The sequence below is a fragment of the Gossypium arboreum genome, chromosome 8 (assembly GCF_025698485.1).
Source record: "Gossypium arboreum isolate Shixiya-1 chromosome 8, ASM2569848v2, whole genome shotgun sequence".
NCBI classification, from domain to species: domain Eukaryota; kingdom Viridiplantae; phylum Streptophyta; class Magnoliopsida; order Malvales; family Malvaceae; genus Gossypium; species Gossypium arboreum.
In genome coordinates this window covers 33,213,445-33,232,398 of record NC_069077.1, presented here as the reverse complement: position 1 = coordinate 33,232,398, position 18,954 = coordinate 33,213,445, and the positions used below count along the sequence as shown (strand labels likewise).

At 35.2% G+C, this 18,954-nt stretch overlaps 1 long non-coding RNA gene and 1 other non-coding gene across 3 annotated transcripts; both read left to right on the top strand.

Annotated features, from left to right (window-relative positions):
• Window positions 1–6,092: 6,092 nt before the first annotated feature.
• On the top strand, window positions 6,093–6,199 carry LOC128279972 (small nucleolar RNA R71). Its single transcript, XR_008270156.1, has one exon. It is a non-coding gene; the product is annotated as a small nucleolar RNA R71 (small nucleolar RNA).
• Window positions 6,200–9,646: 3,447 nt separating this feature from the next.
• LOC128296267 (uncharacterized) lies at window positions 9,647–11,081 on the top strand. Of its 2 annotated transcripts, XR_008286815.1 has the most exons (3): window positions 9,794–10,233; window positions 10,342–10,452; window positions 10,803–11,081. It is a non-coding gene; the product is annotated as an uncharacterized LOC128296267 (long non-coding RNA). The 2 variants fall into 2 exon arrangements; XR_008286814.1 differs by having other exon boundaries at window positions 9,647–10,233; window positions 10,342–11,081.
• The last annotated feature ends 7,873 nt before the right edge of the window (window positions 11,082–18,954 follow it).

Sequence of the window (18,954 nt, the reverse complement as noted above, 5' to 3'; positions counted from 1 at the left end):
TTAACAATGGTAGATTTACTACATATTTACGCATCACAAGAATAAGCCAAAGATTACAAGATCGTCCCAAAATCATTCTCATAGATAGAACTTACTCAATTTCATCCTTACCATTAAGGCATCATAACTAAGCTTATATCTCATGAGTTTCGAGTAAGAACCTGTATCACTCACAACAGGATTATATTCTTTCATAACTTTACCATAAGCTTTAAATAACCTTGGAACCATTTGGAATAATAAAGGATATCCGATATACCTCGCACAAGAGGGTTAAATACCGATGTCATGTCCCAGACATAGTCTTACACTAGCACACATATCAACGCCATGCCATGTCCTAGACATGGTCTCACACTGGCTCTTATAATGTGGCCGATGCCATGTCCCATGCATGGTCTTAAACTAGCACACATATCAATGTCGATGCCATGTCCCAGGCATGGTCTTACACTAGCACACATATTAACCAAATGCCATGGCATGGATACCCAATCTATTCCAAAAAGGTTCAACCGGAAGTTGACCACATTAAGTTTCACCATGCATTACTCATAAGAGTATTCAACCATATTATACAAAATCAATCATTCAATACATAATAACAATAAAGTTGCAACATTTACGTAAAACTTACCTCGTTATACAAAAAGCGAGCGACTAGATTGAATTAGTCTACTAGCTTGGTCTTTCCCTGGTCTAGGTTTAGATTTCGTATTTCATGGTCTATAATGATAAAATTCACTAATTTAATCATCACATTAATCAAGACATTTCATAATTTATATTTTGGTAAAATGACCATTTTGCCCTTAGACTTTTACAAAATTATGATTTTGCCCCAAGGCTCGTAAATCGATTTTTATCAAATTTCTTTATTAACCAAGCCTAGTCGAATCTATTTTAAGCTTATTGCAACTCACAAATCCAATTATTTCACTCCTTTACTACTTATTTTGTAACTTTTACAAAATAGTCCCTTTTAAGTGTTTTCATGAAAACCCCTTTCACAAAAGTTGTTTATTTAAGAACCAAGATTCATTTTCTTCCATAAATACTCAACAAACATCACAAATCCTCTCATGGTAAATCTCTAGACTATCAACCATTTTGCAAAATAGTCCCCTCATTAGCTAGATTAAGCTATAAGGGTTCCAAAATCAGAAAAAATAATAAAAATGACTATCAAAATCACTTACTTGCAAGGGGTATAAGTTGCTGAAATTTTGAGCTCTCAAAACCCCCCCTCTTTGCTGAAAGTTTCGGTGGAGAAGAAAGGAAAACGAAAAAAGACGATAGCTAGCCTTTTAGGATAATATTTTATTATCAATTAAGTCACCTGACATTTGACCATTCCATGAATTAAGGCTCCATATCCAGCAACTAACAAATTTGTGGTCTATTTACTCAATAAAGATCTCTAATTTAATGTTCCATAGCTATTTGACACTTTTAGCTAGTAGAACAAAATTTTCACACTTTATGCAATTTAGTCCTTTTTTAAAATTACGCATACAATCGCTAAAATTAGTTCACCAAAATTTTCAAACTTTCATATAACCATGCTATAACACATAAAATAATATTAAAATAATTTCTTCAACTTCGAATTAGTGGTTCCAAAACCACTGTTCCGACTAGGCCCAAAATCAGGCTGTTACAATAAGTGATATGTTGACATTGTCAAGTCATAATTTAACCATGAATGTGTTTGCTTAAGTGATTAAACATGTCATGAAGTGGATCTAAGTTTGTGAGTGCTTAAGGGTGGTAAATGGCTTGGAAAATAGCCTAGAAATTGTCCATACAGTTACACATACAGGCATGTGTCTAGGCCATATGTGACACACGATCTGCCCTATGGGCGTGTGATCCGACCGTGTGTCCCCTGCACCCTAATTATGCAAAATATAATGCCCAGTAGTAAAAACACGGGCAGAGACATAGCCATCTGTCTCAGCCGTGTGAAGGACACGGCCTTAGGACATGGGCGTGTACCCAGGCCGTGTGAAGTCTGCACTTAATTTTTGGAATTTAATTTGCCATACGGCCCAAGCACACAGGAGTGTGACTTGGCCGTGTGACATTATTTAGTTGATGACATCATAGTCAAAGAGTCACACAGGCTGAGGACATGGGCGTGTACCAAGCCACACGGGTATGTGAGACCACACGGCCTACCCACACGGGCGTATGACTATTCAAAGTATGAAAATTTTCTAATTGATCCTAAAGTTTTCTAAAGTTCTCGGTTTAGTCCCGAACAACCTTCGCTTTATGTTTGGGGCCTCGTAGGCCTATATAAGGGACAATTTGTAAATGCATGAATGAAATTGATTTGAACGAAAATTTTATGGCTCGGTTATTTATGATTGGTTATGTTTAAGTTTGGTAATGCCTTGAACCTTGTTCCGGCTTTGGATACGGGTAAGGGGTGTTACATTCCAAGCTTAACCAATTTTTACATATAACATTCCCAGCCCATGTATTTCACAAAAATTAGAAATTTTCCATGAATTTTACATCTTTTCAATTTAGCCCCTAAATCACAATTTCATGAAAATTCACTTTACAAAAGTTGTTTATCTATCAACAACCTTTCAATTTCTACGATAAATTACAAAATTTTAATTCCTTGATAACTTTGCAAATTGATCCCCAAAATAGATAGATTAGGTTGTTATGATCTTGGAAATGTAAAAATTACTAAAAATGGGACATGATTACTTACCCAATTAAGCTTGCTTAAAGTTCTTTCTCTTAGCTAGGGTTTCCATAAAAGTAATTTGGGGAAGATGATGAAATAAGATGGTATTAAGCTATTATCATCTTTATTTATTTCAAATTCCAATTTAGTCCTTTTGTTTTTCTAATTTTCTATGGATGAATTATCATAAATATCTACTAACTTCTCTTAATGGTCTAATTACCAAATAAGGACCTCAAGTTTTGAATTTCATAACTATTTGATACTTATAGCTACTAGAACTCAACTTTTTCATTGTATGCAATTTGGTCATTTCCATAATTAAACATGTAATCGGTAAAATTTTCTTATCAAAACTTTCACATAACATTCCTATCATAATGCAAATCATGCAATAATATTAAAATAAATTTTCTTTCTGACTCAGATTTATGGTTCCAAAACCACCATTCCAATTTCACTCAAAATAGGCTATTACATAAGCTACCTTTGTAACACCCCACACCCATACCCTACGCCGGGACAGAATACAAGGTGTTACCTAGCTCGGTCACATACATTCACACATTTCTTAGTCATCAAAATTTGGTCAAATTTAAAACTTTTCCACTCTAAATCGGAAACTCTATAATAAAGGCGTATTAGGCTCTAAACGTTCATTTAAAACCATTCGGGAATGATTCGGGTCTTACCATGAACCTTGAAAAATGTTACTAGCCACAGGGGCACATGCCTGTATGGGAAGGGCAACACGCCCGTGTGACCAATTCGACATGGTCGTGCTATTGGCCCATATGATTCACTCGGCCTAAGTAAGACAGGGACACGCCCATGTCCCTCACACGTGTGGAATTAATTCTAAATTCACACCTACAGGGGTTTTCACACTGCCTGGCACACGCCCGTGTCCCTGGCCCTTGTCCTTCATACGGCCATGACACGCCCGTGTCCTAGCCCGTATGCAAAAACTTAGACATTTTGTTTCTGACGTCAGCAATTCTTAAGGGTCACACGGCCAAGGAACACGCGCTTGTGCTAGGCCGTGCATTTACTACCATGCATAGTGACTTGCAAATTTTACGTGCAGGGGACACACGGCCGGATCACAAGCCTATGTGGCAGACCGTGTGTCACACACAGCCTAGACACACCCCCGTATGCCTACCTGCATGGACAAAATAAGACTATTTACGAGCCTCTTTGCCACCCTTATTTATATAACTTGCATAAAATCAATTTATACCAAAACGAGGGCACATCACATAGCCAAACTAACCACGATGGATAACATTTTATTTGTGCATTTTACTCATCCATGAAAATAATATCTTCTATATAAATATCAAAATAAGCGTTGACCATTATCCATGGCCTCATACAAAATAAATATATTTATCCCAAGCCAACACATTTGGCTATTTCTCAATGACACAAAACATTAAATTCTAGCCCTATACATGCCATACACACACAAAAAAAAAAAAAAGAAATCTAACTATACTGAGTGCTTCGAATGATAGTGTGGTCATGGCCTCTGACGTCTGTTGATCCTCGAGCTATTTAGGCAACACTATAAGAAAATTGAGAAGAGAGGGAGTAAGCATAAAGCTTAGAACAACTATACCATTCATCAACATACTCTTGATATAAATAGGCATAAACACAACTTACTCATCACAATCCAATACTCATCATATAATATATATATTGATCTCACGTCTCACACAAACTGAATAGGTATCTGTATCACTCACAACATGGTTATACTTTTCTCTTGATTTTAAACCATAACTCTCACCGTTGAACAATTTAGAACACTACCGGATATTCAATGAGTCTCAACATAGGGTAGGATGCCGATGCCATGTCCCCGACATGGTCTTACACTAGCTCAACTCGTAGTCAATGCATGTCCTAGACATGTCTTATGCTGGCTTACATCTCGAGGCTGATGCATGTCCCAGACATGTCTTACACTAGCTCTCGTCTCAATGTCGATGCCATGTCCCAAACATGGTCTTACATTAGCTCTCGTAATGTGGCTGATGCATGTCCCAAACATGTCTTACACTAGCTCACAATAACCCATACGTCATGACATGAATATCCAATTTATTTCTTATGGTTCAAAGGGAATTCTACTATCTAAATTATCATCATGCATTCTCATCTCCAAAATCAAGTAATTCATTCTAAATTAACTCATCACATATAATGACAATGTAGTTGTATTATTTGCTTACAACTTACTTCGATTACAAAATATGGTGTCTAGTCGGTCTAATCAATTTGCTTGGCCTTCCCCCGATCTAAGTTTGGAGTTTGAATTTCTTGATCTATAATAACAAAAACTCAAAAATTTAATCACTTTATCGATCTAGGCACTCAATAATCTATACTTGGGAAAAATGACCATTTTGCCCTTAGATTTTTGCAAAATGATTATTTTACCCCTAGGTCCCAAAATCAATTTTTATCGATTTTCCTCATATCAAAAGCCTAGCCGAACCTCTTTTTCTCTTATAGAAAATCCAAAATTTCCACTATCTCACACATTTATCATCAAATTTTCAACTTATGCAAAATAATCCCTATTAGGGTTTTCAAGACAAATCCCTTCACAAAAGTTGTTTACTATACATCTAATACTCATATTCTTTCATAAAATTTTAGAAAACTACACATATGCTTTCATGGAAAAACCCTAAAATCTCAACCATTTTGTAAAATAGTCCCTTTAATAGAAAGCTTATGCTTCAAGGAGTCCAAAAATGTAAAAATCATCAACAAAAAGTATGTAAATGACTTACTTGCAAGAGGAACAAGTTGCTAAAATTTTTGAAGCTCAAAACCCTTAAAAGTGGCTGCAAAATCGGTGGTAGTGAAGAAGATGAGAATGTGATATCATCTTTTTCTTATTTTATTTCTATTTTAGTCAAATTAGCCACCAAACCCACCAAACTTGGACTTTTTGACCAAATTGTCTCCTATGGCCAGCCATGCACTGTCTTAGGGTTTAACTATCTTTTAAAGACCCCCAATTTAGGTTCTCTAGCTATTTGGCACCTTTAGCTATTAAAATAGGACTTTTGCACTTTATGCGATTTAGTCCTTTTTTGAAATTAAGCCCTCAAACCCTAAAATTACTTCATCAAATTTTTCATACACTCTTATAATCATGCTATAACCCCAAAAAAATTAATAAAATAATTTTCTTGACTTTGAATTTGTGGTCTCGAAACCACTATTTCGACTAAGCCCAAAATCGAGTTGTTACAGCCTTAGGTGTTTTATTGTTAGTGTTCCACTGGCTACTGCATTAATTAGTTGCCTAGTTGAGGGATTCAAACCGTTATAGAAGGTTTAAACTTGTAACCATAAAGGTAACCCATGATGAGGGCACATTTTCAATAAATCCTTGTATCTCTCCCGTGCATCATATAATGTCTCTAAATCGATCTGGGTGAAAGAAGAAATATCATTCCTCAACTTAGTTGTTTTAGTCGGTGGAAAGTACTTCAGAAGAAACTTCTCGGTCATTTGAGCCTATGTAGTGATGGAATCTCGTGGTAAAGAGTTTAACCATTGTTTTGCTTTGTTCCTCAACGAGAATGGGAACAACTGTAAGCAAATGGTGTCATCAGTGACGCCATTAATCTTGAAAGTGTCGCTGATCTCTTGAAAATTATCCAAATGAGTATTTAGGTCTTCATCTTGCAAACCGTTGAACTGAACATACTGTTGTACCATCTGAATAGTGTTTAGCTTCAATTCAAAATTATTTGCAGTAATGGTAGGTCGCACAATACTCGATTCAGCCCCAGTTAGGCTGGGCTTGGCATGATCATACATAGTACGAGGAATAAGAGTTGTAGGAGGTAGCTGAATATTGTGATTATCACCCATCTCCTTAGTAATAATGTTGTCCTCTTGTTCGTCTACTATATTGTATTGACTTTGCCTTGCTTCTTTACTATTTCTGTGAGCAGTACTTTCAATCTCACTATCGAAAAGCAATGGTCCCGGCGGATCTCCTCTAGTCATATATTAAAAGAGCCTGCCAGAAGCAAACAAAAGAAAAATTAGAATGTAATAATTAAACTAAAACAAAAATATAAAAATAAAACAAAATAAAAATGGTTAAATTAATAAAAATAAAGTGTTTCTAATATTTTATTCCCCGGCAATGGTGCCAAAAACTTGATGTGTCACTTAACTAACTAAAAATACAACTAAGGCAAGCGCACCTGTCGATAAGTAGTATAACTATGGTGAATAAAGATATCGTATCCACGAGGATTAAAACTATTAGTAATTACTGTTTTCCTATTATTTACCTAAAAAATTAGGGTGATGAGTTTTAAACTAAAATTACTAAATTAATCTAACTGAAGAACTCAATAGAGAATGAATCAGGAAAATAATCGAAAGATAACTAATGAGAAAAACAATACCCAAGAAAGAATCCACCTAAACTTCATCTAATATTATGAATCTGAATTAAACGATTTATTCACTTGGTATCTTGGTTCGTAGAAATCCCTAAATTATGTTAATATCTCTTTCGAGAGTAAGAGCAATTGACTCTAGGTTGATTAATTGAAATTTATTTCTAATTAAAACCCCTATTATCCCATTAACTCAATTTATGGATTCCCCTATTAGATTTAACTCTAATCCAATAGATTTATGTCGTCCTATTTCTAGGATTGCATGCAACTCCACTCAATTATGCTAGATTTATTCTTAAATAGACACATTTTCTCATCTGATTTAACCACATTAAGCATGAATTAATATCCATAAAATATTAAAATAAGAAATAAACACACATAATTGAGAACAAGAATAAAATATTTATCACGTAAAATAGAAATTAAATAATAGAATTCATCATAGGTTTCATCTTCCCTAGGTATCTAGGAAATTAGTTTATAATTCTTAATAAAAACATCTTAAAGTCAGAATAACCACAATAAATAAACTCATAAAAACTTCAAAAGAAATTAAAAGGTCTTCGATCTTGATGGAAATTTGCTTCAGAGTTGGCTTGAATGGTGTTCTTTGTGTTTTTTTCTTCAATATTCTCTGATCGCTCCCATATCTCTTCTTCTAATTGGTATTTATAGACTTTAAAATGCTCAGAAAGCCTAAAAATTGTGTTTTTCCGCGTGTTCGGAAAGCAAGTTGCGAAATCAACACTATCTGGCACATGGTCGTGTGTCCAACCAGTGTGGCTCATACGATCGTGTGTCGAGCCCGTGTGGCTCTTGAAATCTGCTCTTTTTGTCTAATTTTTGCTCTTTTTCACTTATTTTGCTCCCAAATGCTCACCTAAGTATAGAAACATGAATTCAAATGATTAGGAGCATAAAATTCACCAATTTGCATGAATAATCATCCAAAAATGCATTAAGAGTAGGATTAGAATATGTTACTTTTATCGCTTATCAATCCCCAAACCCAAGAACCCTAAATATTGATTGAAATAACATATATAATAGTTTGAAAGTGAAAATTATAATAACGCCCCAACTTTTTCCTTTCTCGAGTTAAGGTTCTAATATTTTGTTTTGATTAACTAATTCAAAAGTTAGGGTTCAGTTTTTTGTTGTGATTGATCGGGCTTCTCTTTTCTGGTTAGTGTTTAACTCCTTTTAAAATTTTTAAATTATTTTAGTTGTAGGTAATCCCTAAAAATTTTCTAAATTTTTTTAAAATTTTAATTACTTTTTAAGTTTAAATTCATTTGCTGACATGACATTATTTTCCCTCATATGTCACGTCAGCATCTACATACGTGTGGAACCTAAGTGGAAAAAAAAATTCACGTCAACACCGTTAGTCCCTTAACAGCCACACCAGCAAGACTGTTAAAAAATGACCAATTTGACCAAAAAAACAAAATGTTACATATGAAAGTACTCCAAAAAAAAAACTTCAAAGGCCAAAGTGACCCAACACCCAAGCGTTAGGGGCTAGTTTTGTCATTATGCCAAAGATATTTTACAAATATTTTTAAAATATAAAAAATTTCAAAATTTAGTGTAATCTAAACCAGACCGGACCGGTTTAATCTATAACTAACTAGGGTATCAATCTAGTGAGGTAAAAAAACTGGTTGGCTTGTGAACTAGTATAGGCTAGTTGAACTAAGCTAAAAATTCAGTTGAACTATTAGTTGAACCGATTTTTATAATTTTTATTTTGATTTTTTTAAAACTTATTTGCTTTGAACCAATCGAACTAACTATTCTGGGAACTAATTAGTTAGACTAGTTTGAAATTGATTCAACTATCGATTCAACCAATTTTTTTAGCTCAATTCAACCAATCCGTATTGGTTCGTGGGTCAATCGGATTTTTACCTCTCATCAGATTGATACCTCTAATTGATTGGTCCGGCCCAGTTTGGATAACATTGATTTTTGGAAATTTTATATTTTAAAATATTTTATCTTTTATATTTTTTAAATTTTATATTTTAAAGAGTTTTATTTTTTCTAATTTTAATTTTTTAAAATATATTTTTTAATTTCTAATTTTTATTTAAAATATGAAAAAATTTAAAATTTTGTATGTACTTTTAAAGGGTAATGACCAAATTCATAAAAATGTGGATGTTGAGGTCTAAAAGATTATTTTACAAAGATTAAAATATCAATTTTTTTAAAAAATTAAAAATACAAAGATTATCAATATATCAAAATTTTTAAATAAAGAAAGTAAAACTTTTAAATAAAATATAAAGATTTAATATATCAAAATTAAAATATAATAACTAAATTTTGAATTTCATAATATTAAAAATACTTTAAAAAAATAGAACTTTGCTTTTAAAAGAAACACAATACTATAAATTTTCTTTTCAAATTGCTACTTCATTTTGATTTAGCTAATTTTTTTCCTTAAAATACCGTGGCTAATTAGCGAGGTGACGACATAGATTCTACCATGGTCAAAATTAATCACTACAAAATTATGTAGAGAAATGTTTAAAAATAAGCGAATGGTAGATTTAATCACCTTAAATTGCGTTTTACATTTTTTTTTTGCTTCGAAAACTGGCATCTATTAATGAGGGGATTGGTCATTATAAACCTGACAAAACAAACAGACAAAAAGCAAATGAAAAGACAACATAAATAGCAACAGCTACACAAAATAGGGAAAACTGAAGCACACAGAAACGCTAAGACCGGAAAAGAAAACACAACAATCCCCAGCAGAGACCCACAGAATACCAGTCAATACCTTTCTGTTTCTCCTTCAAAGAACCATTGTAGCCAAACTGAAAAGGAAAGCCAACTTTGAAGAACAAACATCAGAGATTCAAAAAACCTTCTCCAAAACTTCAAATCCCCCAATACTCCTCAACCCTGACGACTCCAATCCAACCAGTTCTCTGCCACCAGGATTTCGACAGAAGCTGGCGCCTCTTCATTCCAAAAACATGGTGAAAGCAGCTTTCGCCCCTCCAACGCCAAAGTATGAGCCACCCTATTAGCGTTTCTTGGAACAAATTGGTAAGTCATTTCCTTTAGATAACCCTCAAGCATCCAAATATTTTGACAAATTGGTTTGAGTATGGATCTATCCTCCCTTACTGTTGTAAGCTTCTTCATAATTGTTAGGGAATCCCCCTCCAGTAAAACCATCTTGAAACCCATATCAATAATAAAGAGGAGAGCACGTTCACAAGCCCTAGCCTCCGCAACAAACGCATCTGCAACATCGACATAAGGGTAAGTACATGCACCCAAAATTAACCCCACTTCATTACGGGCTAAAACAGCCATAGTGGAATGATTAGAAATGCCCTGAAAAGAGGTATCAAAATAATAACCCCTGGGTTAAAGGGCTGCCACAACTCAGTCACAGTAGTTTTTAGATTAACCACTGGAGCTTTACTTAAGTTCAACTCATGGGCATAACCTTGTACAAACCCCAAAAGATCCTATTGGAAAATTTTCAGACCTTCATGAACCACTTTATTTCGTTAAACCAAAAATCCAAAAAGAAATAATTAACAACTTTTTGGTATCCTCATCAACTACTATAAAAAATGCTCACTAACTGATTTTTTCTATCTGAGGTTATCCTGTTACAATCAATTGAAAGATTCAGAGACTGCCACAGTTGTCGTAATACACCACAGTACCACAATAAGTGGTCAGGATCTTCTGGCGGTTCCTTACACAAAGGGCAAACATTGCCAACTCACATTCTTCATTTGTTTAAGTCACTGTAATGAGGCACATAATCTTTAAGTAGCTGCCATATGAGGATTTTAAGTTTAAAAAGAGTCTGTAAATCCCAGATCAACTTGTAGAATTTTTTATATATGTCTATAGTAGTCGAATTGTAAGCAAAATGTTGTCTTTCTACTGTAAGTAAGGCTCTATAACCACACTTCACAGAGTACTCCCAGTGGCATCATGACGCCAAACCAGCATGTCTTGCACTCTAGAGGTTGCAAGAGGAATATTGAAAATTCGAGTAGCCTGCTCATGGTCAACAATCTGATAGATGATTTCCTTATTCTAGGTACCTGAGCTAACATCAATTAATTGGTTCACTATAGTCCACTGAGTACTCATACACTAAACTAAAACCCTAATATTACTAGGGCCAGGCAACCAAGGGCCATTCCAGATATTCACAGCCTCACCGCTACCAATACGCCAAGGTAAACCATCGGAGATCAGCTCCCGAGCACTGCATAAGCTTCTCTAGGTAAAAGAGGGGTAAGAACTAATTCTAGCTGACATAATATCTGAACAAGGATAATAACAGGCTTTAAAAACCTTCGCTAAAATGCAATTGGGCTGCAAAAGCAATCGCCAAACTTGCTTAGCTAACAAAGCTTTGTTAAACAAAAAGAGGTCCCAAAAACCCATCCCACCTTCAGATTTAGGAATACATAGCTCACTCCAAATACTCCAGTGAATACCCTTAGCCGATTTACTATTAGACCACCAAAATTTATTCAAAATACCTTTTAACTTTTGACGTAAAGTTTTTGGTAAAGTGAAACATTGCATAACATAGATAGAAATTGCTTGCAATACTGCCTTAATGAACACTTCCTTACCTTCCATTGAAAGATATCGAAGACTCCAACTCTCAATCATTTGCCTAAACCTGTCCAAAAAACTTGCAAAAGCCCGTTTTTTTTCCTCCTAACCATAATTGGCAAGCCCAAATATTTCTCTGGATTTTTAGCCACCCTAACTCCCAGAATATTGGTGACCGCATTCCTCTCAGCACAACCTACACTCGCTCCAAAATAAATAAGTGATTTATCAAAATTTACTTGTTACCCCAACACCAACTCATATTCCTTAATGATATTACGAACAACATGAGTCCCATCCACCGAAGCATCACCAAAGAGAATGCAATTATTAGCAAATAGCAAATGATAAATCGTGAATCTATTCATTCTAATTGGAACACCTCGCATTAGACTTTTATGTTTGGCTTTATTCAAAAATAATGAAAGACCTTCAGCACAGATTAAGAAAAGGTAAGGACTAAGTGGATCACCTTACCTCAACCCCCTTAATGGAAAGAAACAGTCACTAATACCTTCGTTAATTGCCACCATATAAGTAACCGAGCAGACACACAGCATGATGAGAACAACCCAATCTAAATGAAAGCCAAATCTCACATCATACTGGCCAGAAAATCCCATTCAAATCGATCATGCGCTTTACTCATATCGAGTTTAAGCGCAAAATTGCCTCGTTTTCTCTTCTTCCTCATTTTAAGTGAGTGTAAGACCTAATAAGTGATTAAAACATTATCCGAGATGTGTCTCCCTGGAATAAAATATCTTTGAGCTTTGTCAATACAGTATCTCAGCGTAATACTCATTCTATTCACCAAAACTTTCGAAATGATCTTCTAAATCACATTACACAAGCTTATGGGTCTAAACTGAGAAAGATTTTTTGGTTTCTCCACTTTTGGGATTAACACTATGTGTGTTTTATTGATCTCCCCCATATCAATTTCCCATTCAAAACAGACAAGAAATAATTAGAAATGTCAGCCCCCACAAGATGCCAATACCTTTAGTAATACATTACTGGGAAACCGTCGATTCCTGGGCCTTAAGAGGCACCATGGTCTTCACCACATGCCAAATTTCATCCGTCGTAAAAAGCTTAAGCAGTTCATCATTCATGCTCTCAGTGATCCTTTGCTCGACTAGACCAAGCAGCCGATCATAGCCACCAGCATCGGAAGCTGTATGTATAGAGATCACCAAAATGCTTCAATACAACCTGCAGCATCTCTGCCAGTTGCTAAAACCACCGACTATTCTCTTCTTCCAGCCCGACAATCCTATTACGATTATAATGAGAAATGGTAATTTTGTGAAAAAAAAATTGTGTTTTTATCCCCATTTTGTAGCCAGTTCACCCACGTACGTTGTTCCTGAAATACTTCCTTTTTGTCGGCTTCCAAATTCAACCTTAATTGCACCTCTATAATTTCTGTCAAAATTGCATCAGTAGGGTCCTGATCATAGACGTCAAATAGCCTTTTCTCCAAATCCACTCGATGTCTTTTTTGTTCCTGGATTCTTGAACAGCTCTAAAATTGAAACAGTTGTCCCACCTTAGCTAACTTATCAGGGACACTAGCATTTGGATCATCTCAAGCCTGTCAAACAATCACTTTAAAAGAGTGGTCTAAGTACCACTTTGCTTCAAGACAGAAGAGCTTGGGCCCAATGGGCTCATCGCATCGAAAATTTCCAATCATATTTAAAAGGACCGGACAATGGTCAGAAAATGGGTGACTCAGATGCTCTATTGAATAACTAGGAAAGAGAGCCATCCAGCCCAAGCTCGCAGCTCCTGTATCAAGCCTCTCCTGGATATTAGAGGACCAAAATCTTCTTTTTTCCCACGTGAACCACTGACCAACGAACCCCATATCATTGAGACTGCACTCCTCCAAAGCATTTCTAAACTCAGACATTTTTCGTTCAAATCGGAGACGTCCCCCTTTTTTCTCAAAAGAGCTAGTGATCGCATTAAAATCCCCAACCACTATCCAAGGGACCGATTGGTCATTATCCAATTGATGAAGAAGCTCCCAAGACCTCCATCGATATTGCTTATCTGGGTTACCATAAAAACCCGTAAGTCTCCAAGTTTCACCATTTTCATTATCATGAATATTAACATCTACATGAAAATGAGAATAGCTTCTAAGTGAGACCAGCGAGTTACCTTTCCAACCCAACGATAATCCTCCTTTTCATCCAATAGCACCAATGTCAATACCATTCGCAAAATCACATTTCAACAGTACCATTTTCGTTTTCTTAGTATTTAACTTTGTTTCCATAAGAAACAAAATTTGGGGATTAATGGCCTTTAATTATTTCGGAGCCAGTTGACTACCGGTTATCCCCTCAAACCACGGACATTCCAGTTAAAGATCTTCATTGTAGTCGGCTACTTTGTCCTACAGAGCTAACCGATATATCATGACTACTACCAATGGAAGTAGTACTCGAAGGATGAACTGAATCATTCACCACGCGTTGGCGTTTCTTGCCTTCTAATGAAAAAAGCGGGTCATTTTCGTCATCCACCTGTAATTCCATTGTCCCCTTCCCACATTCGGCCCTAGATAATTCTCGAGACTACATATTTGGACATTTTTCAATCCCATTAATTAGCGGCATAGAACCATATCCAAGAGGAATAAATTTGGGCCAACTCACTCCCCCAATTACGCCTAGAATCCCTTTCGCTTGTGAAATTTTTCCCCCAAAAATCTGTTTCCTTATTCAACATGCAACATTTTGAACCATCTGCTTCCCACAACCATTTACTGGTCGTTACATTTCACTGGTGCATCACCACACGTAAGGAGATATCCCATTCGAAAACAATTTTGGATGACTCAATTCTGGTACGAAAAGGGTAGAAACTTTCACCATGCCCCAGCTTTCTACAAATAAAGCAGAACAGACTGAGCTTCTCATACGGGAATTTGGCATAGATAACCCGGTCTTTGCCAATCAAAATTTTTTTCTTCCTTTTTAATGGGGTTGCCACATCCAAACGAACCCGAATACACATAAAAACCTGAAAGCCCATTGACGAAAATGATGTGTCATAGTCAAGAAACTACCCTATAAAATTTCCCATTTGCTTGACCATTAAATTCATCCTCAATCCCGGGGGAAGATCATGAATTTGAACCCAGAATTCTGTCAAATTTAATGAGACTATCAAAGGGTTCTCTCCCGTCTAGATCCTATGAAGCAATAGTAAATGGTTGTTAAAGAACCATGGTGTCCCTATAAGAACTCTTTGAATGTCAACCTCATGAAAGAATTAAAAAAGGAACTGTTTCTCTCCTAAATCAGAAATACAGATTCCCCTGATAGGATGCCAAAGATCCGTCAAAGTATTCCGTAATGAGGGAAAATGAACGACACTATCAATCAAACAGCGACCCACCAGACAAAGATAATAGTTCTAATCCACTGCCACAACATCCTCTTGGAATGCCTCCTTTTCCTCATCAATCAAACTCAGATTAACCAAATCTTCCTCCATACTCCAACAACAAACCCCTAAAAACTAAAAATCCAAAAAACCATGTCTAAAGATAGGCGAAACCCTCGTGTCAAAAAACAGACTAATACCATAACTCTTCTCCTTTTTTTGGTCGTTTTTTATTTTTGCTTAGTGTGTCGTTTTGCATATTAAATTTTAAAATATTATCCATCTGTTATATTTTAATTATGAACTATTAACTATTTTAATCATGATATGTTACAAAAAATTAGGTTAAATTGCATAAATAATCCTTATATTGTGTCTTTTTGAGTAATTTATTTTTTCCTTTTATTTTCTTTGGTTTAAATGCATTTTGGCTTTGAATTGGTATCTTCTCACAAATTCGTAATGTAGTTTAGTAAATTCTAAAACATTTAAAGAAAAAGAAAATTATAATAATATTTAAAAATCCAAAGTAATATAAATATATAAAACTAAAGAGAAATCAAACTCAAGAACATTTAATTGGAGAAGAAGATAATGGAGAATACTCATATCTATCTAATCCTTCATCTCTCTCAATCTATTTCTCTATACATATTTAATTTCAAAAGATTAAAGAGTAAAAAAATACCTTCAGTAAAAAATAAAAAATCATAAAAAATAACAATTAGAAAATTATAAATATTATTGAAATTTTAAAATTTATAAAATCATTAAAAGTATTTAAAAATATAAAATTATTAAACGTTATAAGAATTGTCGTATGGTGAAATCATCGAAGATTTGAATAATTGCTTAAAACTTTATTATTTGTATCTTAGAAACAACTTTTTCATTGGAAGACATATCCCTTGAATGGAAGCAAATTCTTCAATATTTTCCTAAGGAAATTGCATGAAAACATGACGAATCTTTTTGTTCTAAACCTTGAGGGCAATCCTATTGATTAAACTTGGTTCTTTGATCAGATTTTAAAGCTAAAGAAACTATATTGGTTTTATTTGGTGAATTTCAACATCGAGGCGAAGATTTCACCTGCCATTAGAGAACTCATTGAAACTTTGAAGTTGATTTCTTCTCAAATGGTTTAACTTTTTATTAGTTTTTATGGGGAAATGGAATAAAATACTCTTAGAAGCGTGGTTGAGGTGTTGTCATTTCGTGTTTTCCTGTGCAAGGTCCACGAAGCATAGTTGAATTTGATTTGAAACCCATTTGTATTTTGGTTAAGGCTTTTTTCGTATGGGATATTAAATATAAGTTGAGATTAAAGGATATCCTTTCAAACTACAGGTTCTGAGATGCAGATATTTCTCAAGCCATTGCTAGCCATCAAGAAGACAAGAAGGTTGCAGTCTAGAAGCTAAGAAATGCATATGTCATGCAATTAGAACTTTAGTATCTCAAACAGCATAGTCTTAAGTGATTTTTTTTACTTTAAGTCTGCCTATATCAACTTAACTTCCGAGGAATGAGAATTCTCGCAAAAATTCTCTAAGGCACCGAAACAAGTGGAAGCAAACTCGAAAAGAAAGAGCAACGAAAAATAGAAAAGCCAAAGAAAAAATATTGCACCCCAAGTGTTTGAGTAAATACTCTTAATGTATTTTCAATGTATTTTTTAACTCAAGAATGGAATAATTAAAAATGAAGGGGGAGAGCTTTATTTATGGTTGAGTTCCCCCAGATCCAACAATACAGATCGAATTATATCAATGGCTGAGATTAATTTTCATTTACAATAAGAAAGTCTTAAAGGATTTAAATTTTATACATGTTTATCCTTTACAATTTACAATAATTACCCTAGTAAAATACAATGTTTACAATTTAAACAGGACCCAAGTAGATGGACCTTGAGTCTTTTCCAAGCAATGAGCCTATCTTGTCGGGCCAAATGACCCCCAATGAACAAAAGGGGACATTAGAGTGTGCCTTGGCTGTGGGCTTCTTTGTGCGACTTGTTACATTCTCCCCCACCTGTTCATGCAACACCCTCGTTGGATCCTTGGAATGGAACCAGTCTATCTTCTTTTAGAACTGCCATAAAGCCTTAGCAGGTTCCCAACTAGCCTCACTGTCGGGAAGTCCCTTCTATTAAACAAGGGACTCATGCCTCAGCCTATAGTACTTCTGTCGAATTAGTCAGTCTTCCATGACGCACTCAACATCATGATCATAGGAAACCCTTACTCCCATTAGTGCTCCGTCAGACTTGCCTCTATTTGGATCCTCCTGATCCTTATGGAAAGTGTAACACCCCGTACCCGAGACCGTTTTCGGAGTCGAACACGAGGTGTTAACGGACTTAATTCATTAATTAAACAGCTCATACAATTCATTTTAAAATTTCCAGACAAGCTGGCTAACTGCATCACAGTCGCTTTAAAAATCATATCTCGAGTTACGAAACTCGAAATCCAATTCCGTAAATTTTAACTGAAACTAGACTCATATATATATCTACTAATTTTTTTATAGAATTTTTGGTTGGGCCAATTAGTACAGTTTATTAGTTAAAGTCTCCCCTGTTTCAGGGTTCAACTACTCTGACCTCTGTGTATTACGAATCAGATATCTCCCTATACAGACCTTTAATGACTATTCCGTTTGTCTCTAATAAAACTAGACTCAATAAGGAATCTGTACATATAAAGCGTGACTTCTAATTATCTTTGTAAAATTTATGGTGAATTTCCAAAGTCAGAACAGGGGATCCAGAAATCGCTCTGGCCCTGTTTCACAAAAATTTAAACGTCTCATAAAATATAGCTCATATACCTGTTTCGCTTATTCCATATGAAAATAGACTCATCAAGCTTCGATTCCATAACTTATTCATTATTTAATTCCATTTCTACTATTTTTAGTGATTTTTCAAACTCACGTCACTGCTGCTGTCTGAATCTATTTTATGGTAAATTTTACCTATTTCATGGTTTCCATGGATTAGCTAGCAATTTGACATACATAATACCAAATATGATCATGATTAGCCATTCCAATGGCTAATCATTACAAAGCATTTGTATTTCCATACCACTCAATAACCATATCATAAGACCATACATATAAAATGATTATAATGCTATACATGCCATACTCAAAATATACAAGCCATTACGCCAAGATGGTATACGGATAGTGTGAGCGTGCCTCCGACCGTTTCCGATTTCCGAGCTGGCTTGTCAACACTACAAGGAATGAAAAGGAGGGAGTAAGCATAAATGCTTAGTAAGCTCACATGCAAATAGCAAGTAACATAACCATATAAGCAAACATAAAACATCATTTGCATAATCATCACCAAGACATTCATATCACCTTTTCATTATCATCTTACCATATTGTTGTTATATCGAGTTTTCAACCCGAGGGTTAAGTACATACCTGTTCAAAGTATCCATTTCACAACACTTACCAATACGTCCCTTTCATCTTGAGTATTCCTCCATTTGAGTAGAACTTTACCCGTTGAACACATCGGAATATAATTCGGATACATGGAAAGTTTGCACATAAGTGCCACATATGTAGCCAAGCTACCATGTAACCCGCCCATAAGTGAACTCGGACTCAACTCAACGAGCTCGGGCGTTCGCATCCATAAGTGAACTTGAACTCAACTCAACGAGTTCGGATGCCTAGTTACATCTCACGAACTCGGACTCAACTCAACGAGTTCGGACGCTCGCATCCATAAGT